Source organism: Tupaia chinensis, unplaced genomic scaffold (genome assembly GCF_000334495.1).
Source record: "Tupaia chinensis unplaced genomic scaffold, TupChi_1.0 Scaffold144482_1, whole genome shotgun sequence".
Classification (NCBI taxonomy): Eukaryota; Metazoa; Chordata; class Mammalia; order Scandentia; family Tupaiidae; genus Tupaia; species Tupaia belangeri.
The window spans coordinates 1,398,850-1,410,335 of record NW_006204341.1 but is presented as its reverse complement, the minus strand read 5'-3'; positions in this window follow the sequence as shown (position 1 = coordinate 1,410,335).

The window sequence follows — 11,486 nt, the reverse complement described above, 5'->3', positions numbered from 1 at the left end:
TTTTGTTAAAGTTTATTTATTTATTCCATGAGCAAGAAAGCAAGAGACAAGCACTCTTAACAGGGTCCTCACACTGCAGTCTACCCCCAGGCTCAGCCAGCCTTAACCATGGACATGTGTGCATGTATACATGTCCAGTGCTGGCCCACAAGTGAGTCCAGCATTGCAGAGTTCTGTGTTACTGCTGTGCCACTGACTGTTCCTCTTTCAGTGATTTCTTGAACAATTACTACTCACCAGACTCTGTGCTAGGTGCTGCCTACTGTCACTATAATAGAACTCAACCAAAGAAATCCTGTCAGTTATTCACAACGTCCTCTCAGACACAACCTTCTTCATGCAACAAAACATGTACAGTGTATTTTTACTACAGCTTTTCATAAAAAACACCAGATGTTATAAAGATTCCAAAAGGGGAATCAGAAGAGTCGTGGTCTTCAACATAATGTATAGTAGCACATTTAAGACTCTGGATTTGGCCATGGAAAAATCCATTTAGGGAGACTCAAAAGGTCCTGCAGCCTTGGCTTATGTGGACTCTTATCTTACCATTTAATGTGTGTTATCTCATGCAAGCAATATATGTAAAATGACCTCCTGATATGGCATTTGTTACAAAGGTCATTTCTTACTAGGCCACAAGAGTGATTAGCATGATGGTGTGATGTACATCTGCTTTGGTATTGATCTGAACACCATGGATTTTCCACAGTTAGTTTATCCCAAAGCAATGGCTTTTGGCATACACACATTTATCTGTTCTTCAAGGGTAGTTCTGCAAGAGATGATACCTCAGAGATAAAGAAAGTATTTCCATGATTTTCAGAGAGAGAGTCATTTAGCAAGATGACAGGTGTTATCTGGGTCTTGTCAGTGGAGTTCTCTGTCTTTTAGCTCTGACAGTCAGACCAAAAGAAAGTGTACCTTGGAAAAACCAATTGTTATGGAGTTTCCTGCCTATACCACAATTTTTCAGTCATCAACATTTAGAAATCTTAGTTCCTTGTTTTTGTTTTCAAAAAGTATCACAGTGTAGTGTGTTATATTCCATTTTTAGAAGCATTTGTTTAAAAGAAGCATCAATGAAAGAACATATTCCTATCTGTTCTGGTCTCATGAATTGCAATATTTGAAGGCAACTTAGGCTATTGCTGAAAAGAATCTAATAGAATTCAAGACTCCAGTCTGAATTTGTCCAGGCAAATGCCCTTCCTCAATCTCCACCACTGCTACCAACCTCTAACATTGAACTCTTGCTATGACTGCCTAGAGGTAGGCATAAAATTGGACATATGTTTAAACTCTCTAGTTTACTTATGGGAACTGATGCCTTCAGTAGGCTCATGAACATAACTCTCAAGTAAAACCTGTTGTTGATTCTGATATATCTACCTATAATATCAATGAATACCAAGTACACAATGAGTTACACTGAAAATGTGAATTCTTTGAATCTTATATAGATTAACATCACCCTTAATATAAGCATAGTAATATTTCTCTATAGTTAGCATAGCATTCATAATTTCTTTCAAACTAGACCACTATTATTTTAGATGATTTTTACATTTCATGATAAGTAGTTTAGTTCTACCTGAAGTTAAAACTTTATCCCAATGACTGTATAACATGTTATACATCACTTAGTTAATTTCTATGACTTTTGTTCAGTGCCAGACAGACACTTTTCCAGATAATATTTGACAACTCAAGTAATTTTAGACAATAGTTGTAAAGGCACTAGTTCATCGTTTTCATTCTTTATTTTGCGGTGTATGTAAAACTATGGGGCTCAGTTGGTGGATAATTATACTCTTTACTAGGATAATTGTCTAGTGTCCAAAATATCAAGGTCAGTGGCAAATAAAATACTTCATTCATTTTAATGTGCTATATTCTACCTTGGAAATCTCACAAGTAGAGTTCATGGGTAAGGTATTATATATATCACTTGAGAATAAAAAAAAATAAAATCCTACAATTTTAGGAACGAAAAGATTTGGAAATATAGAATACAAAAGGGGAAAAATGGAAAAAAAAATATTGAACTCTTAAAAGATTAATTCCCTTCTTGGGCTGGCCCAGTAGCCAAGTGGTTAAGGGAGCTGGATCCCACATGGCTGACCATGCAGTTCAAATATTGGCTGTGGCAGCTTGAAAAAGAAGTTGGGCACATGTGCATACATGCCCCAAATCCTGACAGAATGGAGAAATGGAGGAGAAGTGATTGTGGAGTTACCATGCCCTTTTGGGGAGTACTTTCACTGTGTCTGTGTCTGTTGAGTGAATGGACTCTCTGGAAAAAATTAAAAGAAAGAAAGAAAGAAAAAGAAAGGAAAAAAATTGCTGATAGCTAAAAATCTCTCCAAAAAAAGATGGACCTTGTTAATGACATTTTGAAAATTCTTTAAAATAAAAGTAAGCTAAAAGAGCTTACTTTGAAAGCATACAAATAGAACCACTTTCGCGTCTATCATTTCTTCCTTTTCCAACCTAAAATGTTCTTTTTATAGAGAGAAAAATGCAGTGCAAATGAGAACCACTTAATTCTCTATTGTATTATTTATGTACTCAAAGGGTTGGGCCACCTTTTTTTTTTTTTTTAAATAACAGGAATTATTTCCTCACTTGTATCACTACAATAAGGACTGGATGGCAGATGTTGTGATGTCAGTTTTATATGAACAGAAAGTTTTCACAAAAGAGGAAAATGGTCTAGGGATTCAGGAAAGGAAGGCTTTCATGAACTGTTTCCTCCAGAAAAAAAAAAAAAAAAAAAAAAGAAAAAGCAGTGATGTTTCCAAAAGACACAAAACAATGGCAAATAGAGTTTCCAAATAAAGATGATAGATTAAAGAAAACTATTAGCCTCTTATTTCTCTGAAATTCCTACACAAGTTAAAATAAAGAGATGTTTTAAAAGGCATAAACATACCAAAGAATAGTGAACATGAGAGGTGATCAGTAATAAAATTGGGGGAGCTGGAAAAATTACAGACAAATAATGGCTAATTTAAAAATCCCCAGAAAGCTTAATCCTAAATTGGCAATGCAGACAAGGAAACAACTCAATTTATACTACAAATCTTAATTCTTTTCAAAATTTTGCCAGAGGGTGTGTGAGCTCACCAGAGAGAGTCAGGGAGAGAGAAGAGAAAGTGAGAAAGCACCGTCTATGGGGCATGGCCACACGACAATCCCTGCTTCTCTACCTCTCCTCCTTTGGGGATTTTGGGCATGCATCCATGCGCCTGGTGTGCTTCTCAAGTCACTGGGTCCAGACTTGAGCTGTGGGGTCAACCATGTGATATTCAGACACCTTAACAACCAGTCACTGGCTGGCCAGCCAATTTTTGAATTAAGAAACAATTAGATGCAACAAATCGTTTTTTTTTTTTTCTCTTTTCGGTGCATTGAAGAACCAGCTTTCCCACAACTCAGCAGAAGATGGAATTTCTTCTCTGCAGGGGGTGAAACAGGGAGTCTGAGCAGGAGATACTAGTTACAGTTGAGGATTAGATACTGTAATGAAAACAGAAGAATTAGTTGAACGTTAAGATCTTTAGCCCTCTCTCCTTAACTCATCTCTCAAAACACCATTACTGGGCAAGAAATCTGAAGAATTTTCTTTGGTGAAGCTAACCAACATTTCAGAAAAGACTTAAGAATACTGCAATCAAGGGTTCTCATAAAAACGACTCAACCAAATTACCTTATAATGAAGCATGCAACCTCGAATTTATAATTGGCTTTCAGTTTCCCATTCTTTAATATGAACAGATATCCAAGGATGACCAGAGAACTGAAGAAAGTTTCAAATACGAATGGAGGAGAACAAAAAGGAAACTAACACATATACAAAGTAAAACAAAAGCAGTTAGGAAGAAATAGATTATGCATTGAGGTATATGATATAAGAAAAGATACAAAAAAAGAAGAAAATTCCTTTACTTATAGGCAGAAGCATATCCCAGAAAGAGCCAGTTCTGAGGTTAATCAATGAGCGAGAATTGATTCATTGTAGTTTCTTTATTTCCTGACTTTGTCCAAAATAGGCAGTGTTTGAAAATAAATTCTTTTCTGGTGTGACATTTAGGAATCTAAAAGGAATTCATCATTTCAAAGCACTTAATGATCATGGATTTAGCCCACAAACCTGGAAGTATATGGCTTTTAGAAGCTACTGACATACTTCTCAAAGCCACCTGGTCAGAGGTGAAAGCCCTGTATAAAGCAGACTCCTTACAGATCAGGCATATGCAAATTTCTACCTGGAAACTACATTGCTCTTCAACCTCCTCCTTCTCTTTTGGAGAGGGAAAAGAGAGAGAGAGAGAGAGAGGAGAGAGGAGAGAGAGAGAGAGAGAGAGAGAGAGAGAGAGAGAGAGAGAGCAAGAGTGTTTAATGTTTAAAATAGTTCTTCAGGAAGGATGAACGCAGCCAAAGCTAATAATGGTCAATTCAAGGAACTCTGAATAAGCAAGGTAGGATGTCAGAAGTTCTCATCAGAAGTCAAAGTTCCATAATTTTGGTCTCAAAAGCAGAGTTGCCCAATGGTTTAGGCCACTTTGACTCTCTGCTCTCATAGGGCTGGTCCTCAACTTTTTCCTTCTTCTCCTTCACTGAGAATAGGAAGTAAAACTGGTACTGAACACACCCAGCCACTGTGAGATTACTGGGAGAAAAAAATCTGCTACAATCCAGACAGAGGCATTATACAGGAAAGATGGGGTTGTCCCTCAAACATATCCTCTTCTGGGAAAAGTCTATTCAGTATAAACTGTTCTTTGGGTAAACAAATGGTATTCTTCTCTGTTCATCTCCCATATTTAAAATAAAAATAAAATTCAGTAGTTAATACCTGTCATAGGGCACAGCCTCCATGATGCTACCTACTAGGTAGCAAACTGAACTATGGTGCTGGAAACCACAGAGCAAACTGCAAGTTTGGATTCCTGGTCTGGTTGTCCTGAAACTCTCTGGGCATATGCATGTGTTCCCAAGACCTTGACAAGCTCAGGGAAGGGAAAATTGGTAGACCAGACTCTCATGCATGTTCACATTTCTCTAATGTGAGTAAAATTTTAAAAATAAAAATAAATGTCATGCTGTCATAGGTCTGCTTTTATTCCATTTATAATGAAAACCTGTGCAGAGAAAGCAGCTTATAAAAGGCCACTTTAGGAGGAGGCATCCTTCCTGCTTTTGAGATAAAAGCATGTGACTCAGGAGCCAAACTGCTTAGGTTCAAATGTCAGCTTGGCCATTTACTAGTGTGTTGCATTGTTCGCAAAGATTGTTCACAAAGATAAAGTAATTTCCTGGTACCTCAGTTTCCTCTTTTTCCCCCCCCCCAGAGGGCATGTGCACTTGCCAGAGAGAGACAGAGTCAGACAGAGAGTGGGAAAATGTTAAAGCATCCCTGATGGGTGACGGTCATGCCACAATCCTTTCTCCTCCATTTCTCTCTCCTTGTAGGATTTTGGGTACACAGGCACACACACCCAGCATGTTTGCCAGGTTTCAGACTTGAACCAAGCAGTTGCCTATGTGAGATCCAGCTGCCTTAACCATCATGCCACCGACTGGCTCAGTTTTCTCATTTATAAAGCAAAGATAATAAAACGTTATGGACTGAATTGTTTATACGTTGAAATGCCGACCTCTAGTACTACAGAACATAAAATTTCTTGGAGATAAGGTCTTCAGTGAGGTGATTAAGTTAAAATGGGATCATTAGGATGGGAACCTATCCAATGACTGTAGTCCTTGTAAGAAGAAGAAACACTAGGATGTGTGTGCACAGAGAAAGGCCATGTGAAGAAATCAAGAGGGTGGTTGTCTGCAAGTCATGGAGAGAGGGCTCAGAGGAAATCAACCCTGATGGTACCTCGAACTTGTATTTTCAGTCTCCAGAACCATGAGAAAATAATTTTGTATTTCAGCTACCCAGATTGTGGCATTTTTTGTTAGGGCAGCCCCTGCCACTGATACACAGCATTTAGCCTTGTAAGATTGCTATGAAAATCAATGTAAAATACCCAAAATGAAGGCTGGCACATAGTTAACACTATGTTAGTTATTATTAAGTAGAACAACAAAAGTAGACTATTTTTTATTTATGTAGTGTAACTTTAGGCCAACTGCTCATTGGTCTCTGACTCTGACTGTACTTGGGACTGAGAGGCATGTCTCCTCCTGTTTTTTTTTTTTTTTTTTTTTTGCTAAAGACCTGGATAAAAATACATCTCAGATTCTGCCCTGAAGGGTATGCTGAATTTTAGGCTACCTGATAGAAATGTGACTGGCTCTTTGGTGGGCACTGGAAGACAGGCTCAGCCTTTCCCTCTGGAGAAGATTTTTCTCCAGGAAGTTTTCTTTTTTGCCCTAGGGTGTGAATTGTTCCTGTGAATGTTGGTTTAACTTTATTATGCACCATCACAACCTATCAGTTTGTAATAACACAAGTTTTATAGATTCTATATATCAGACACTGTTGAATATAAAAATGTAATGATTTTAGCACTTGTGAATTAATTTTTTCTAACTCTATTAGATTAAAAATGCCTGGGCTAAGCAAAAAATAGGTTAGGGTTTCACCAAAGAGTATTCATTTTAATGAATGAATGTTGCTTATTATTCAGGAGCAAGTGATAATGCTATACTTTCAACTAACCTAATGAAGTTGCTTTGTACCTACTGCATTTAGTATTACTGATCCCCTATAATTATGCTTCTTTTTAGAGACTATTAAAATGATTGTTCCACACCCTTATGGAAGTCAGAATGGGATGGCAAGCCCTAATCTGATTCTAAGAGCAAAAAATAGTTGCTTGCCTGCCCCAAAAGTCCCTGGTCCTCAGTCTGCCAAAGTATCTCAAGTACAGCATGGCTAGTAAAACTCGCCATTCAGTTGCAAATAGATAAGTTGGGTGGGTTATCAACACACTGAGTGGTCCACTATCACCTCACCTCTCTATCGATGTCCTCAGTGGGCACAATTTAATGGTCTGTTCACAAAGATTAAGTAAAATAATGGATAACTGCACACTATTCTTTGTTGAGCATCAACTTATATATTAAATATTGTGAATGAATAATTTCTCATGTATTACCTCATTTAATTCTCAAAATTGTACCATGAATTAAATACTGTTATTATACTATTACATATAGCTCACATTTTATAGAAGAATAAAGAAACATTTAACAAAGTTGGCTAACTTGCCCAAGGTTCACACGACAACAAGTAGCACAGAGCTAGGGCCAGAATTTAATTCTTATCTCTAAGGCCATCTCTTCAGAGAAACTGTTCTCGATTCCCCTGTCTTAGTACATTGCTGTAACAAAATATCTGAGACTGGGCAATTTATAAATAGCAGGAATTTATTTCCCACACTTATGGAGGCTGGGGAGTCCAAGATTAAGGTGTCAGCAGATTTGGTGTCTGGTAAGGGCTTGCTTTCTATTTCCAAGATGGTACCTTGTTGCCATAACCTCTGAAGAGAGGGCAAATACTGTGGCTTCACATGGCTGAAGGGATGAAAAGGCAAAAAACAAACAAACAAACAAACAAAAAAAAACAAAAAAAAATAGGGCCCGACAACTCTCTGAAACCTCTTTTATAATTTTATTCATGAGGGTGAGCCATCATGAGTTAATTACTTCCCAAAAGAGCCCATTTCTTAATACCAACAGAATGGGGATTAAGTTTCAACAAGGATTTTGGAGAGACACAAACATGCAAATAGTAACACCCCCCCAGTTTAAAGTTGTGAGTCATTCTCTGTCAAATAATCCATCATTTTGTTTTATTTCCTTTATAGCTCTAATCATCAGCTAAAATTTATATTCATTTCTTTTCTTGTTTGTCTTCCTCCCGTAGTCGAATGTAAGCTTCATGAGAGCAGAGAGCTAGCTTTTGTTATTTACCACTGTGTCTCCAATGTCTAGGACAGACAGTGCTGCCTGGCCAATAGTGGGATGGAGTATTTGTTGAATAAATTGACTCTTGTCTGTATATAAAGTTTCTTGGTGAACTGGTAAATTATAGTTGCCTGAAAAGCATTGCTATCATTGCCTAAACTTGGTTTGTTAATCATTGTAGCTAGGACTGGAAAAATTCAGGGAAGGTTTTAACTGGTGAAAAGGATTAAATGCACTTCCCCACGTGGTAATCCAAGTAGGATTTTGAAGTTAGGGGCAAGAGGGCTCCTAGGAGAAGTGTTGAAAATAAATATTTAACTATATAATTTAACTATATTTCAATTTTCCCTATGATATGTGTAAAACACCTTCAGAGAACCTTTTATTTTGATGAGAAACATGATTATGGGGCAAATCATAACCTCTCTGAACCTCGGAAATGGCTTAATTGAGGAAAACTATCTGCCCTGTATAAATTCACACAATCAAGATGAAGATCAAATGAGATAATGCACATGAAAGTGCTCTGCAAAATTTAAAGTCCGGTGATATAAGTGTAAGGTGGTATTATTATGTTAATTTGATCTACTTAAGTTTCCATTTTAAATGGTGAACATACAATTTATTTCCAGGAAAGTCTTTCCATAATCATCTGATTATGGAAACTCTCCAAATGTCATTGGCTTATTGCATCAAACTTCAAGCTGGAAACATCAATCTTCGCGAAGGAGCAAGTGAGAGATTTAACTGTGGTAGTCTCTGTGTAGGGAGCCTGGGAAAGTCTGTGAGTGGAAAATCTAGGGTAGAAGGCAGACTTATTTTTCTCTGCATTTTTCTGTACTGTTAATGATTTTAAAAAAATTGACCATTTACATAATATCTTAATAAAACAAACAATACGATTATATATGAGTGGGAGCATGATCACAGTTAATTAAGTCAAGAAGCTTTCAAAAGAAAGGAGTACCAACTCTTGCTCTCTGTTCTAGTCTAATTGGCCTGCTCGATATCCTCTACATGCTTCCTGCTCATTTTTGATGTTGGGCTTATAGTAGATCATCTGTAGTGTAGTTGCCCCTCTCAGAATTTTCCCTTATCTAAATCCATTCCACAGCCTCATAGTTAAAGGGAGTCGGATCCCACATGACTGACTGTGGTTTGAATCCCAACCCCAGGGACTTGGAAAATATGCTGGGGGCATGTGCCTGTGTGCCCAAAATTCTTACAGGATGGAGAAATGGAGAAAGGATTAAGGCATGCCTATACCCTATTGGGGGGTACTTTCTCCCTTTCCCTCTCTCTCTGCTGAGTGTAGATTCCCCCTGGCAATTAAAGAAACACACAAACAAACAAACAGAGTTTTCCTTCCCAGAAAATGACCCTAGATATAACATAGTCATTCCATCTTTTGTCCATAGCTGATTAGTTTAGGCATAGATGTTAAAATTGAGAAGTATCACTGTAGAAAGATAATGCCCCCTGAGATCTCTCAGAAGCCACCTTGGGTCATGTTCTCCTTGAGTTGGTTCTCCAATAATTCCAGGAAACATTCTAATGACATTTCAATGAGTACATCCCTGTACTACCCACAATTTAAGCCAGCTCTAGGTGAGAGGGAATCAAGACTAGTATTTTTTTAAAGTTCCCTGGGTGGTCCAAATGTGCATCTAAAACTGAGAATATTTACCCTACACCAATGTTACACAGACTGTAATATTCATATGATGCACCCAAAGATCTTGCTAAAATGAAGATTCTAATTCAATAAGTCTGTAGTGGGGCCCAAGATATTTCATTTACAATTTCCCCGATAATGTTGATCCCACTGGTCTAGCGATCACATCTGAAGAGCAAAGCTCAGCGTGATTTCTTGAAAACAAAAGAACCTTAATTAATACAATACCTTTTCTCAAAATGCCACCCCGACCTTGTTTGTTTTCCATCTATTCAGATGTTACTGATCATTCAAGAGCCAATTATAACTCTTAGTCCTTTAAGAAGTCGTTCTTAAATAATTATAACCCCTTATCTCTTGTTGATTGTGTTATTTGTCATAATATGTCATTTATTTGTATTGGATATAGTGCACTTAAAAATATTAGTTTATGTACAATTATATTTTGTGTAACAGCCATTTCTCTCCAAGAAATGTGTGCTTATATTCCTTGAGATTTTATACAAAGAACCTTCAAAAAATTCATGGAAAATGGAACTAAATATGAGTTTATTTTGGTGCAAAACATGTTTAATTCATGTATTTTTAAATAATATATGTTTCCTGTTAACTTTTTGAAAAACCATATATATATCTTTAACCCATCACAACCTCCAGTCTAGTAAATGGAACATGCAGTTACTTAATACTCTTTGAATTGAAGGCCTATAAAAGAAGAAGTTTAACTTCCACTGTTGAATAGGATGTGCAAAGTTACAAAAAAAAATCATGAAACACATTGGAAGAATGATCTAATGTGGCTTACAGTCATGGGCCCTGGAGGATAAATATATTTGCATAGAATTTTGGCCAGGATAAGTGGTTTGTTGCCCAGGAATAAAAGTTAAAATTGAACATGCACATGCTCAGATCTTGTATTTAGAGCCCTATATAGCTTTCTGGAAGAGGCGCTAACCAGACATTTCCCCAGGCTCAGTGGTTTGCTTCAAATCAAAGAAAGAGAAGAGAAATAACACAGAATCCTAGAGCTGAAAGCTACTGCAGAGATCATCTTTTATCCATCCTTCTCATTTTAAGGATGAGGAAGCTGAGGCTCAGGAGTCACCAGGTTAGAGATGAACAAATTGTGGCCTAGAACTCAGGTCTCCAATTAGCAGGACAGTGCTGTTCCATGGCAGTAATTGATCTTGTGAGAATTCTTCATCTATATAGGATTTCACATTCTCACAGATTTCTTTGTTTCCTTTGTCTGGGCTGGAGAATTCCAGCATCTTAGCAAAAGAGCCATGAAATGGCAGAGGTAGTCAAGCTCTACATTGGGGGGGGCGGGGAGATTCAGAGAGTGCAGTAGGAATGAATGAGGACTACTGCATACTGCCTTTCCTTCCCCTGACTCTAGTTTTCTCTTTGATTTCAGTGGAGCCTCATTATCTTTAACGGATTCAATTCAACATAACTCTTTCACCATGCTCCGTTTTGGTATGAGTAGATTACACATTTTCTCAAGGATGAAAGATTTGAATGATTGAAAAAAAAATGAACACATTTCTCAACAATGGTGAGTCTCTCCTTCCAGAGAGCACTAACCTTCACCATACTCTTTCTAGAGTTGTTGAATGTATTGGCCAACTAAAACAAGGTACTAAGGTTTCAATGTTACTTATAATTTTAAGTGCTCTTAGAACAGCTAGATCTACTTCCTAGTGAAGCAGTGATACAAAGCCCTTTCAGAAAGTCTGACTGTTGTGAAGAGAAAACAGAAAAAACCATTACTATTAATAGCTATGAACTAACTTCTACAGGTGGGGTAGAAATAATACTAGAAGGGCCAGCCTCGTAGTGGCATGGTTTAGTGCTGTGCATAGGGAGCTGGATCCTACATGGT